At 52.4% G+C, this 13,441-nt stretch overlaps 1 long non-coding RNA gene across 2 annotated transcripts in view; it reads right to left on the minus strand.

Moving 5' to 3' along the window:
* The window catches only part of LOC123383211, a 103,990-nt gene extending 90,787 nt beyond the window's left edge, over nt 1-13,203 (minus strand). For both annotated transcript variants that reach the window (XR_006592716.1, XR_006592717.1), the window contains exon 1: nt 13,019-13,203. This is a non-coding gene — a long non-coding RNA (uncharacterized LOC123383211). The remainder of the gene's footprint in view (nt 1-13,018) is intronic.
* Nucleotides 13,204-13,441: the final 238 nt, after the last annotated feature.

Below are 13,441 nucleotides of genomic sequence, written 5' to 3' on the forward strand. Positions count from 1 at the left end.
AAAGCAAGTTTCACGCATTGTATGCCAACTATAAATCAAGAAGAAGAAGAAGAAGAAGAAGAAGAAGAAGAAGAAGAAGAGGAGGAGGAGGAGGAGGAGGAGGAGGAGGAGGAGGAGGAGGAGGAAATTCCAGAGCCGTGTGTAGAGTATATATATCATTTAAGAAAAAGACGTGTGTGTGTGTGTTTGGGTCCTTCAGGAGAGGAGTAATGAAAGCTGTAAAGAAACAAAAGACCTTGGCCACCGTGTCAGAGTGGGGGAAGATGAAAGTGGGGGGGGGGAGTGTCCAGAAGCCACCCGGGTGCCCAGGCTGGAGGCCCTGGCCTGGATGCTGGGGACAGTGCGCGGAGATGGGGACAAGTGGGCAAATGTGCGGCAGGAAAGCCGGACGGGATGTCGGGGTGTGAAGACAGAAATGAGCACGAGGGACAGCCAGCCAGGTTTCTCGCGTGACCTCCTAGCGGAGGTGCCGTTGACCTAGAGGAAGGGCAGGCTTGGGGTGGGGTGCAGGACAGAACTGAGGGTGAGGTTTGGGGCACGCTAAGTCCGACGTGCCAGCAATCACCTAAGCGGAGATATTGTACGGAAGCCCCAGTACTGAGGCCCGAGTTTAGACGTCCTGCTCGGTCCCTCCCCACACCTCCACCCAAGAACACTGCCAGTGTCTGTAACAGACAGCTGGCTGTTCGGGGGGTGACGAGAGGAGGCGAGAGCATTCCTGGGAGGGGAGAGGGGAGTGCTGAGGTGTGGCAGACCGCACTTGATTGACATGCCACAGGAGAGGTAAGCCCGGGAATGGCAGGGCATGACTTGCATTGTAGAAGTCCCTCTGATGGGAACAAGACAGACAGATCAGAGGGAGGTAAAATGGAGCCAACCGGCAAGTTATTGCTGGAATAAAGGAGCTGAACGAGCTTGGGGCCGACGGCGATGGAGAAGAGGGTAGGGTGTGGATGGGATGTGGGGGTGGGGAGGGTGGAGGAGCTGAGAATAACTCCCAGCCTTCTGGCCTGAGTGACTGCAGGGGTGGTGGGGCCATTTCCCGAGAGCAAGTGTGGGAGGCGGAAGGGGGAGGCAATCCTTAATCAACCTAAGCTTGACTCGGTTCCTAGAGACGGGTCCTGTGTGGTAAGAAGACTTTTCTCCCAGCCTGTGTCTTACCACACCGCACTGCAGCCCTGTCCTGGGAACTTTGGGGGGCTCTTACTCTATCGTCACCAACTTTGACTCTATCTCCCCATGGGCCCCCTCCCCCACGTGGGATCCATCATCAAACCCTAAAACTCCTGCCATCAAACTATCTCGCTTCTGTCCTCACCTTTCTATTCTCACGGGGCCCTAAACTGGCAGGAAGTGACCAGGGCCTCTCGGGAACTCTGGAGGCCTGTCGCTGGGTCACAGGAGGCATCTGGCTGCAGTCGAGGCTGCCGTGCGTAAGAGGACTCTACGGCCAAATCTAGAGCCATTACTGAGGACTTTCCCCATAATAACATGGTGACAAGCCTTGTTCTCAGAGATAACGCGGGCTAAATCCAAGGTTAGGGTTCCGCGGCACTTCCTCTGAAGCTTTGGGACTGGGAAAGTCCTTTGCTAAGTGGCTGGTCACTGTTCATGCAGCAGCCCACCCCAGCGAGAGCCTGGCTGCCACACACAGAATGTCTAACACGACGAGGCCTCGGCTCTGGAGGGCCTGCCACCCTCTGAGTCACAGAGCCACGCTGCACTGTACCTTGGGCCCCGTCCTGAAGTCAGGGATTGTGTGAGGCCTTCCGCAAGTTGGCCAGGCACCTAATGTCAAGAAGCCAGGTAGCAGAAGCAAGGGGTGTGTGTGTGTGTGTGTGTGTGTGTGTGTGTGTGTGTGTGTGTGACTGACAGTGGATCGGGCAGGATGGCAGAAAGGCTCCCTGCTGAGGTCTCTGGATGGCAGAAAATGCACAGAAAAGAGCATGTCAAGTGGCTCTGGGACAGGGAGATGGCCTTATGCTTTTCTTACTCAAAGGTACTGCTTCTTCTGGGTACTGGCCACATTTGGAAGCTGGACCAGGAGCTGAACTTGGTTCTCAGAATCCCGGCAGGGTGGTCTGGAAGGTGACGGGGGGAAGGGCATAGGTGTGCCTCAACTGCTTTGACTCAGGTTGTAACATGTCAGCGTGCTGGCGGGTTCTTCGTGTTTCAATCAGATGAAGTTTTTGTTGGATGTTTAGTGACAGGCACCCTCTACTCACGTCATCAAAAGCCTACGGTGGAAGGGAAAATCAACTGCATATTCCTGAAAGCCAGGAAGTATCAAGGGCAAAACCTAAACAGACTTCTCTTACTAGGGTGCCGGAACGCAGTGACAGAGGGAGCAGGCGCTTGCGTGCGGGGTCGGGGAGAGAGGCTCCTTAACACCCGCCTTCCCAGATGGGGAGGCAGCTCATCCCTCGGGGGCAGCGCCCTGGTGGGCGGCAAGGGCTCGGCCTCTTCCCCGCTCCTCCGGGCCCCGTCTTCATCTCTGTCTCCGACCTTCCAGAGGGTCCAGCACTGTGCAGGGCACGTCCTGGACCCTCAGGAGGTGCTGGTGGAGTGGCTCAGAGAAGGACTGGATGAGCGGCGAGTGTGTGGATGCCCGGGGCCACAGCCAGCTTTGGGGGCAGCTGTGTGACTCTGGCCAGTCACCCGCGAGCTTTCTGACCCCCGGGCTACGCCCATCAGGGTCATCTGGGAGACTTATTGGTCTTAGACCCCCCCCCCCCCCCCAGGAGTTGAAGCTGATGTCATCGAACCACGCCTAGGTGTGGCCATCCACCGAGCCTAGGGTCACTCCCCTCACTTCTTCCCATTCAGCACCTGCTTCTGTCACTCAGCCTCCTCAATGACAGTCCTTGATTTCAGTCTCCACAGACTTGGTCCTTCTAACCCCCCTTCTCGTCCCTTGATTTCCTCTCCCTCGCAGCTGCTGGACCTTCCCGTCATTAAGAATTGCAAAGCCGGGGCGCCTGGGTGGCTCAGTCGATAGAGCGTCCGACTTCGGCTCAGGTCATGATCTCGTGGTCTGTGAGTTCGAGCCCCGCATCAGGCTCTGGGCTGACAGCTCAGAGCCTGGAGCCTGTTTTGGATTCTGTGTCTCCCTCTCTCTCTGCCCCTCCCCTGCTCATGCTCTGTCGCTCTCTGTCTCTGAAATAAATAAAAACATTAAAAAAAAAATTAAAAAAAAAAAAAAAGAATTACAAAGCCTCGGGGCGCCTGGGTGGTTCAGCTGGTGAAGCGTCTGACTTCAGCTCAGGTCATAATCTCCAGGCTCGTGAGTTCGAGCCCCACGTTGGGCTCTGTGCTCTCAGCACAGAGCCCGATTCGGATCCCCTGTCTCCCTCCCTCTCTCTGTGCCCCTCCCCGCCTCAAAAATAAATGTTAAAAAAACACAAAAAACAAACAACCAAGAATTGCAAGGCCTCTGTGACCGCGTCTTCAACCACCTGCCAGTCGCCCAGCTCTGCGCGTTTCTTCCAGAACCCCAATTCCCACCTCTTCACAACCGGACCAGGGCCTATGAAGACACTGATCTCACCACATCCCAAGTGTCCCTCCCCTCCGTCATCTTCTCGAGTTCCCCTCACCCAGCTTAAACTCCACGGCCGGTCGTAACTCCGCACGTGCACATCAGCCCCCTGCCTTGCACCGTGGTACTCACCCAACAGCCCCAGTGGAGCTCAGCCTTCTGTCAACGCCACACCGGCCCCCACCCCACCCCCACCCCCGCCCCCTCCCCCCAACACTGAGCATGAACAGTCAAAAAGATGAGGAGCAGGCCGGTTGGTGTTACTTCAAATATGAGGGAGCCCTTCGTGCTTTCTGAAAACCCAGCCACGTCCCCAGCTCCACGCGTTCCCCTCGCTCTCCGGTCCCCCACGTCTCCGTCTCAGTTGACGACGTTGCTTCCGACTTCACTTGGGAAATCGTGAAATGAGAAGGGCGTTTAAGGAGACTCCTCTCATCCCCTCCGTGTTGGCGTGCGGGGGCGGCCGTGACCGGATACCACAGACGGGGTGGCTGAACCACCATTGATTTTCCCACAGTTCCGGAGGCCGCGAGTCCCGAGATGAAGGCGTGGACAGAGTTGGTTTCTCCCGAGGCGTCTCTCCTTGGCTTATAGATGGCCGCCTTCTCCCTGAGTCTTCCATGGCCTTTCCTCTACGTGCTCCCATTGTTGGCATCGCTTCCTTGTCTTATAAGGACATCATTCGTATCGGATTAGGGCCCCCTCATTCGGGGCACAGGGCCCACTCGCCTCCTGGCACGCAGGCTTAGCAGTGCTAGCCCCTCCCAGGATGCCTGAGCCCCTCAGGAAAGGTTTGAGGGGCAGACAAACCCTCCCTCACCCCCTAGAGTAGGGCTTTTATTTTAAAGTAGATGTGGGGGGCGCCTGGGGGGCGCAGTCGGTTGGGCGTCCGACTTCAGCCAGGTCACGATCTCGCGGTCCGGGAGTTCGGGCCCCGCGTCGGGCTCTGGGCTGATGGCTCAGAGCCTGGAGCCTGTTTCCGATTCTGTGTCTCCCTCTCTCTCTGCCCCTCCCCCGTTCATGCTCTGTCTCTCTCTTTGTCCCAAAAATAAATAAAAACGTTGAAAAAGAATAAATAAATAAATAAATAAATAAATAAATAAATAAATAAAGTAGATGTGGCCGGGCGGGGGGTGGGGGGGGGTGGGAGCAGGGGATTGCCTGGGTGGCTCCATGGGTTGAGTGTCCAACTCTTGATTTCGGCTCAGGTCATGATCCCAAGGTTCATGGGATCAAGCCCCATGTTGGGCTCTGCATAGACAGCACGGAGCCTGCTCGGGATTCTCTTTCTCCCTCTCTCTCTGCCCCTCCCCCACACGTGCAGGCACGCTCCCTCCCTCTCTCTCGCTCTCTCTGAAAAATAAATAGACTTAAAAAAAAAAAAAAAAGATTTGGTGTTTCAGTCCCTTCCCTAGATGCCAGCAAAGCACAAAGAAACAACGGGATTCCAGAAAGGTCAAACGGTTTGCGATCAAACGTCTCCTTTGTGTTTGGTGATGGAAGTGCTGAGGCCATCCCTTCTCCCTTCTCCCAGGTTCTTCCTGAGGCGGGCCTGGGAGGTGGCCGGTCTCTCCCTCTCTCCACCATGCCTCGGCTTTCCTGCGCCCCTGGCTTCTGTTCCACAGCCGTGTCCAGGGAGGCCACACCCCCCGCATTTAGGCCCAAGGGGGAGTATCGGGCTGGGACAACCACAGAAGTTTACGGATAATCACCTTAGGCATGCAGGCCAAACTGAGTCCAAGTAGCACAGAGTTCTTAAACGGGGGAGAGCAAAGAGTCTGGAGGGGAAAACAACACCCACGGGCTCTTTCATATTTTTCTAAGTTTCCCCTAGTTTTCTACTGCATGCTGGTGTCTGGAGAGAGAAAGAGAGGGAGGGAGGGAGAGGGGGAGCCCAGGGATGGGGCAGGGGGAGAGAGAGGTTTTTATTTCATAAAGATTTTACTTCCCACACTCTCAAGGAGGGAAGGAATCGGCAGTGCTTGCTTATTTGTTTGTCAGACCTATACACTCGCCCTGCCCCTGACTCAGATCACCGAGAGGCCCAGAAGCGTGACGATCAATTAAAGCAGAAAAGTAGCAGCAGTGAGTGGCATGTATTCAAATCAAGGGGACACAAATCGTAAAAGATCATCTTCTCCCGGGCCGGAGGCTGCTTTCTCTTCCTTCGGGAAGGCCTTGAAGAAGCAATCACTTCTGTGTTTCAGAAGGGACGGGGATTCCAGATTTTTCTTTCTTTTTTTTTTTTCAACGTTTTATTTATTTTTTGGGGACAGAGAGAGACAGAGCATGAACGGGGGAGGGGCAGAGAGAGAGGGAGACACAGAATCGGAAACAGGTTCCAGGCTCCGAGCCATCAGCCCAGAGCCCGACGCGGGGCTCGAACTCACGGACCGCGAGATCGTGACCTGGCTGAAGTCGGACGCTTAACCGACTGCGCCACCCAGGCGCCCCCAGATTTTTCTTATTAACTCATTCCTCATTATGATGAAGGTATTTCTCTTCCCCTGGAAACCCTGCCCCCTGAAGCTTCAGCGTCTGTGTAATTTGCTTTCCGCAGTTTTCTGTCCGCTAGGTTAGCCCTTCTTGGTTAGGTTGTGATGATTCTCCTTTTGTTTTCTCTGCTTTTCTCATCATAATGCTTTCTTCACCTCATTTCGCTCAATCCTCTCTCCTTTTTTCTTCTCTCTTGTAATCTTCTGACTTCACAGCCGTAGCACCAAATGCTCAGTGGCTATTGAATAAATGTTTCATATCAAGAAATCTTACACCGCTTGATGTGGAGTAACGGCTCACAGTTGCTGAGCATTTGCCACAGGCCAGCTCTGGGCCAACCTCCCAGGATGGGATGCATTACATCCTGCCTGAATCCTCAAAGCTACCACATGAGGTTGTGGGATCCTCAGGAGGGCTGGGACAAGGCGGAGGCAAGCGGGACCCTAGGGCACAAGAATTAAGGAGGCGCTCACTTTTAGAGTCCCGAAAGGGCAGGCCGACCCCCGAGAATGCCTCACGGTGCACTAGCCTGAGCATTACGGCGATTTCCATCTCTAACACAGAAGGAAATGGACAGATGGTAGGGCAGTTGCCCAACGTCACAGAGCTAAAGAAGAAAGAACATTTGAACACAGGTTTACATAAGTCCAGAACCCCAGCTCTTAAGAGTTATAACCAAGGGGCGCCTGGGTGACTCAGTTGGTTGAGCATCGGACTTTAGCTCGGGGCATGATCTTCCAGTTCACGGGTTCAAGCCCCACATCAGGCTCGCAGCTGTCAGTGCGAAGACAGTTTTGAATCTTCTGCCCCCCTCTCTCTCTCTGCCCCCCTCTCTCTCTCCCTTCTCTCTCTCAAAAATAAGCAAAGTTAAAAAAAGGAAGAATTATAATAAATATGTACCCAGAGCACCCAAGTAGCTTTAAATGTCACCGTTCTTAAATATGAAGAGAAAGACAAGTGGCTTCGACTTTTGAGGAAAGCCTCTAACCCAAATGCCAGAGATCTAATTAAGCAAACAGATAAAAGGGGAAAAAATGCAGAAAGTCCTAAAGCTGCAATAATGCAGAAAACAGAAGCCAGCTTCGAACTAAAGTTTATAAACTCGAACAATGAGAAGATGTTGCATCCATGGATCGAGGACCAGATAAAAAAGAAACATTCGGAGAGTAGGGAAACGCTTCTAGAAATTAAGACATTTATAACAGAAATGAATATTTCAATAGAAGGCTTGAACAGTGAGGTTGAAGGAGCCTCCCAGGAAATAGAACAAGACAAAAAGAATAGGAGAGGAAAGATAGAACCAGAGATGCAACACCAAATTTATTGGCATTCCAGAAAGAAAGCAGAGCAAAAAATGGAGAGGAGGAAATTATTTAAAAAGACACCAAAAAAATGTAGACCGACTGCCCAGAATATCTGAATAAAAAAAATAGATAAGTTATGGTGAAATTTGACAAAATCAGGGACAAAGAGATGATCATAAAGGCTTCTAGAAAATATGAAAAATTAGGAATCAGAATGGTATTCCGATTTCTCACCAATCCCATTAGAAACTAGAAGTCTGTGGAGCAATGCTTTTAAAATTCTGAAGGAAAATGACTTCCGTGTGGATGTGAGGCTAAGCCAAAGACATTTTTTTTCAGATAGGCAAAATCTCAACAAATTCATTTTCCATGGACCCTTTCTCATGAAGCTACTTCAAGGATGTACTTCAACAAAACGAGAGAGTAAACCAAAAAAAGCGACCCGGGTAACATCTAATCCAAGGCAATCATGTCCAGGGCAACATGGTTCAGTAGGTCTGGAGAGCTCTCAGTTCACGGTGGGGCCACAGGTTGGAGGACACTGAATACCTGTGTTCATGCCACCACAAGGACAAATGATCTGATAGCCTTTTAACGTACTTGCCTCCATTGGGAAGAGTTTAACAAGGAGTCAGAGGACTTGGTGAGAGGCACCTGAAAATCAGAGCTAATGTACCCGGGTGATTAACTCCGGGGAAAAAGAAAACACTGTACATGAAAGGAAAGGTAATTATAGCAGACTCTGAGGCTTATCTGTGAATAACAGTTAACAATATTGACTGGGGCATATCAACATAAATTCTGAGTATTAAAGAATCCCAAAGAGGTGAAATATTATATTGGAGAATGATTGTGAATGCGTGCAAGTGTGTATAAAATGTAAAAATTAAATTCTCCTCTACTATAGTGGGAAGTTAATATAGGTCTAAAATGGGGAAAAGTCAAGAAATATATTACTTGAAACTACGGAGGAAAATACCAGAAAATGTCTGAAAGAGTCCAAAATGCCTGTCTCTGAAAACTGGGACTCAGGGAAGCAACATGCTGAGGGTAAGGGAGCCTCTGCTTTTTATTATAAAAAAAAAAATACTACTGCGATACCTTTGTATGCTTAAATAAGGTATATTTGTTACCATGATCAAAATTAATGTTAAAAGGTAATTTCAGTATCAGCTTATTTACTTGCCTTTTCTTTTTCCTCTTAAAACTAGAAACCGTAGTGGGGAAAATATCACTTCTTTGGGCCTTTTTGTTCTTTGAACAGAATATGCTGTCTTACTCCTTCCTCTCCTCTATTATTTATTATGAAGCAGAACAGCAGTTTTAAAATTTTTTTTTTCAACGTTTATTTATTTTTGGGACAGAGAGAGACAGAGCATGAACGGGGGAGGGGCAGAGAGAGAGGGAGACACAGAATCGCAAACAGGCTCCAGGCTCTGAGCCATCAACCCAGAGCCCGACGCGGGGCTTGAACTCACGGACCGCGAGATCGTGACCTGGCTGAAGTCGGACGCTTAACCGACTGCGCCACCCAGGCGCCCCAGAACAGCAGTTTTAATCACCCCTAAAGAGCCCATAATCCTCGACCCAATATTTGACTTTGAAATTAATTTTACAGCTCTGTTTGACTACACTTAGGTCATAGATTACGTTATGGAAAGGCAGCTTACGAGAAATTTAAAAGCTGCCCACCTTCCCCACCTGCCCTTGATCCAGAGTAAAGGTCTGCTTCACGGGTTCTCTGATGGAAAGTACCCATCACAGCAACACAGTCCCTCTCGCCGATCGTGCCCCCATTTGTGTTCCCACACTTCGCCTGGAACTGGCTATCAAATTCCGAAACTTTTCCAACAGCCATTCAGTCACCAGCTCAATCAATGTTTCTTTTTTTAATCTTTATTTATTTTTGAAGGAGGGAGAGACAGAGTGTGAGCGGGGGAGGGGCCGAGAGAGAGGGAGATAGAATCCGAAGCAGGCTCCGGGCTCTGAGCTGTCAGCACAGAGCCCGACGCAGGGCTCGAACCCACAGACCGCGAGATCATGACCTGAGCCCCACAAACCGTGAGGTCATGACCTGAGCTGAAGTCGGACGCTTAATGGACGGAGCCACCCAGGCACCCTGTTCAATCAATGTTTCTTAAGCATTCAAGGGTACCCAGCATTGTCTTAACCCTCTGGAGGAGAGAAAATACCAGAAATGGTCTATGCCCTAAGGAACTTGAAACCCAGTTGAGACAGGGGGCCCTGGACAAAAACAAAACAAAACAAAAGAAAACAAAAGAAAACAAAACAAAACAAAACAAAACCCATCGTGAACAAGGTGGAATTAAGAGGTTATCTGTGAAAGGCAAGAAAACATAAAGACGTGCTGTTTGGTTCCCGGAAGGGGAGACCAGGGATGGCGAAACGGTCAGATCAGACTCCAGGGAGGAGGTAGACCTTGGCCTGTGTGCTCAGAGGTCATGTGTCGCTCAAAGCTATCTTTCTGGACTCCCCTGACTCGGCACGTCTCCCCTCAAAAGTTACCCACGCCTTCCTCTGGGCTAACGCTGGATTTTGGATATGCTTCTGGGACTGCAACCATCCCATAGCTCAACAACTTGGGCTAAACTCTCTGTTTACGCCACAAAACTGCGAGTGCCCCCAGCTCTGGGCTGTATCTCTTGGCAGGCCCGGCCCCTAACTTAGCTGAGGGGCTCAAGAATGTGAGCTGAATGGAAGAGCGAATATTCTTTACTGCAAGAAGGACAATGACGACTCGGGCACAGTGTGTGACATTGCAAGTATTTCTCCCCAGCCCCGAAGCGGGCCTCCGTTTCCCACCCTGTCTGCATGAGGGGGGCGTGGGAAGGCTGGTGGGAGAGTGGGGTCAGAGAGCCAGACAGGACAGGGAGTTCTCCGTAGGGGTCATCTGTGTGTGTGTGTGTGGGGGGGGGTGGGGACAGTCTGAGCTCCAGCTGTGTCTGGCACATGGAGGACTCTCAGAGAATTCACACACCATCCCTCCCAGGCCCTGGGACTTCATACCCACTGCGCGAGGGCCCGGGAGGCTGAGTGTCCTCTCCTGATTTCTCAAGAACACAGAGCAAACCCGCAGTCAAGGTGGCCTTGATGGGGAGTGGCTCTGTGGGTGGCCAGTGTTGACTGATGGCCCCAGATCTGTAGGTCTGGGGTCACCTGAGCCCATGTTATGAGCCTGTGGAGTCCATGGAGAGGAGACAAAAGAGGCGAGTGGAGCAGGGGGGACCCGGCGGCCCCCTCACCCCCCAGGAGACACCACCAAGGGGAGCCATTTAGGCTGGCCCCGGAAAAATGGTGCCGGGCTGCCTTCTCCTCCGGTGCTACCTGGTCACAGCGAACTTCGGCCTCTTCGTTCGTCATAGGACCCTAACAGTGTCTCCTTCGTGGGGTGTCTTCGGGGCCGGGCCGGGCCAGGATCAGGCACAGACACGGCCAGCAGGGTGGCTGGCTCGCGCATCGCACACTGGCCACCCCCCCCTCACCTGGGCACCGGCTCTCCCACGTAGGAGGTGCAGAGCACAGCAGCGGCCTGAAAAACGACTGGTGTTCTAACCGTGACTTGCATTTTTTATAATTCTGGTTTTCTCTTGACCCAATTAAAAAAAAAAAAAAAAAAAAAAAAAAGCCTTTTTGCTCCTTTCCCTCTTGGGCCCACCGGTTGTGCTAGTTAAGGACAGCTCCAGGTAGATTGTGTCAATCATAGAGCAGGCGGGAGGGACCCTCAGAGCAGTCCCAAGGGGCAGTGCTGTGCCAAGGTCAGGGCGAAAGTCAGACTTCCTGGCTTGTGCTCAGCAGTCCTGGGGGAGGAGGGGGCTGGCGCAGAGAGGCAGGGACGGAGCAGGGCCGAATGGACAGCCCTTTGCCCCCATTTGCTTGAAGTGCCCTTCCTGACCAACCTTGGCCATCCTAGAACCACCTGAGATGCTTTTAGAAAACGTTCATGCCCAGAGGCGTCTGGGTGGCTCAGTAGGTTAAGCGTCGACTCTCGACTTTGGCTCAGGTCATGATCTCCCGGTTCCTGAGTTTGAGCCCTGCATCCCGCTCCGTGCTGACAGTGTGGAGCCTGCGTGAGATTCTGTCTCCCTCTCTCTCTGCCCCTCCCCACCTTTCTCTCTCTCTCTCAAAATAAATAGACTTAAAAAAAAGTTAAAAAACAAAACCAACAACAACAACAACAAAAAGACGTTTATACCTAGACCCCACCCCTCCCCAGGATTCTGACTCCACGGGTCTGAGATGGGGCCTGGTTATTCTATTTACCTCCTGATGGTACAGCACAACTAAGGTTGCTCAGGGTTAACGGAACCTGGTTGCTGAGTCAACCCCTTCTTGAAAAGTTGTCTTTGGACAAGTCCTTCGGCACACAGGAGACACGTGCTCAGGAGTCAGATGACCCAGGTTTGCATCCTGGCTGTGTGTGACCTTGGGCAGGTTATCGAAGCATCCCTGGACCTCAGTTTCTTTATCTACATAATGGTCCCTCTCTCTCTCGGCGCTGCAGTGAGCATTATAGAGGTCAGGCACGTGAAGTGGTTGGCACAATACTGAGCAAGTCAGCCCTGCCATCGATACTAATGATTATTTCTCGAAGAAAACACTCTTATCTCCTGCCCAATCTTGCAGGTGGCGAAAGCCTGGGGATCATTCAAGACACTCACCTCACGGCTTCTGCAAATGAGCAGGTGAGCAGCGCTACTCCAGGCCGTTTCCTTTCTCCCCGGTCCACCTGTAAGTCCCAGGGCACTCTTTCCGGCTCTTTGTGGCAATGACAGCGGGACTGCACTTCCCTGATACGCCGTTTCCAAAGCCGTTCTCAGGGGTTGTCTCATTCAACAGCAGCCCTCGCCCCCCCCCACGGTTTCTACAGCTCCTTCTCAGCCTGAGTAACACCGAGTTAACAAACGGAGCCGTGTCGCCGGGTGTAGGGGGCACAGACGAGTCACAAAGGCAGGCCACTCGGGTACCAGCTCTGGCCTCGCGAGGCATAAATCTCGGACGCGTGTGCCTGTGCTGCCTAACCTCTCCTGCTGACACTTGAGCACCCGTGCAGCTGTCCGGCTTAAAAGAGCAACTCCTCTTTCCTCTCCGGGGAAGGGTACTGTGCCTCACGGCCCCCTGCCCTCCCCCTCCGGCAGGTGGTCACAGGGCACAGGGAGCCCTGAGGATGTAGGTGTGGGCACACAGGAGCAAGGAAAGCAAGCAAGACCCTGTCCCTTCCTAAGGCTTCTCCTCTTCCCAGGGGCTGCTTTCCCGGAGTATCTCTACCCAGAGAGCGACAATCCCAGGGGCAAGGCTGCCTGGAGGGCTGCCTGTTGGGGGGCTGCTGTCTTTGGCCTTGGGAGGCAGGTGCAGGGGGAATAAGCATCTGGGAACCAGGAAAGGTCAGAGGTCACTTCCCTGAAGAACTGAAATGAGGCTCTGTGGCTGGCATGAGCAAGCAAGGGTGACAGCAGGGGCCAAGGGTGACGGCAGGTGAGCCAGCGTCTGCGGGCTTGCGGGCTATGCACGAGGCCTGTCCTCACTGGAGGACGCCGAAGGGACTGGCAACGGGGACGCCGTGACCAGATTTATGTTTTGTGTTGGCTTCAGCTCTACTTACAATCCCCTTTTTCTTTGCAAGAAAAGTTCCACCGAGCTTCAAAGGCCAGCATTTACTTACTCGGGTGCCAGGCTGTGTATGAAGTACTCTACATGAATTGACTGCCTCTTCTACAGGGCCCCACGGCATTTCCAGGAGGAAGCCAGGGCCCGATTTTGTCCTCGGCCCATTTCAGGTCCCCCCCCCTGCTCCTTTGCGATAGAGTGAGTGGCGGTTCTCAACCACCTAGGTGCTCAAGTGGGCCCGCCAGAACCCTGCCCTTCTGATGTCACAAGGACCACACTCAGCATCGAAGGTTCTCAGAACCACAGGGATGCCTGACGTTGGCTTTGTACACACTCTCACCTGTTGCTTGAACTCGCCTTTCTAAAAGCCATTACTGGGTGTCAGGATGCAAACAAGATACATTTCTCTGGATCGAGCGCTTACACGTATCGGCCGCAAGAGGTTTCTTAATCCTTCCTGCCCCAAGTGAACTGCCCC

This window comes from Felis catus, chromosome F2, assembly GCF_018350175.1.
Source record: "Felis catus isolate Fca126 chromosome F2, F.catus_Fca126_mat1.0, whole genome shotgun sequence".
Classification (NCBI taxonomy): domain Eukaryota; kingdom Metazoa; phylum Chordata; class Mammalia; order Carnivora; family Felidae; genus Felis; species Felis catus.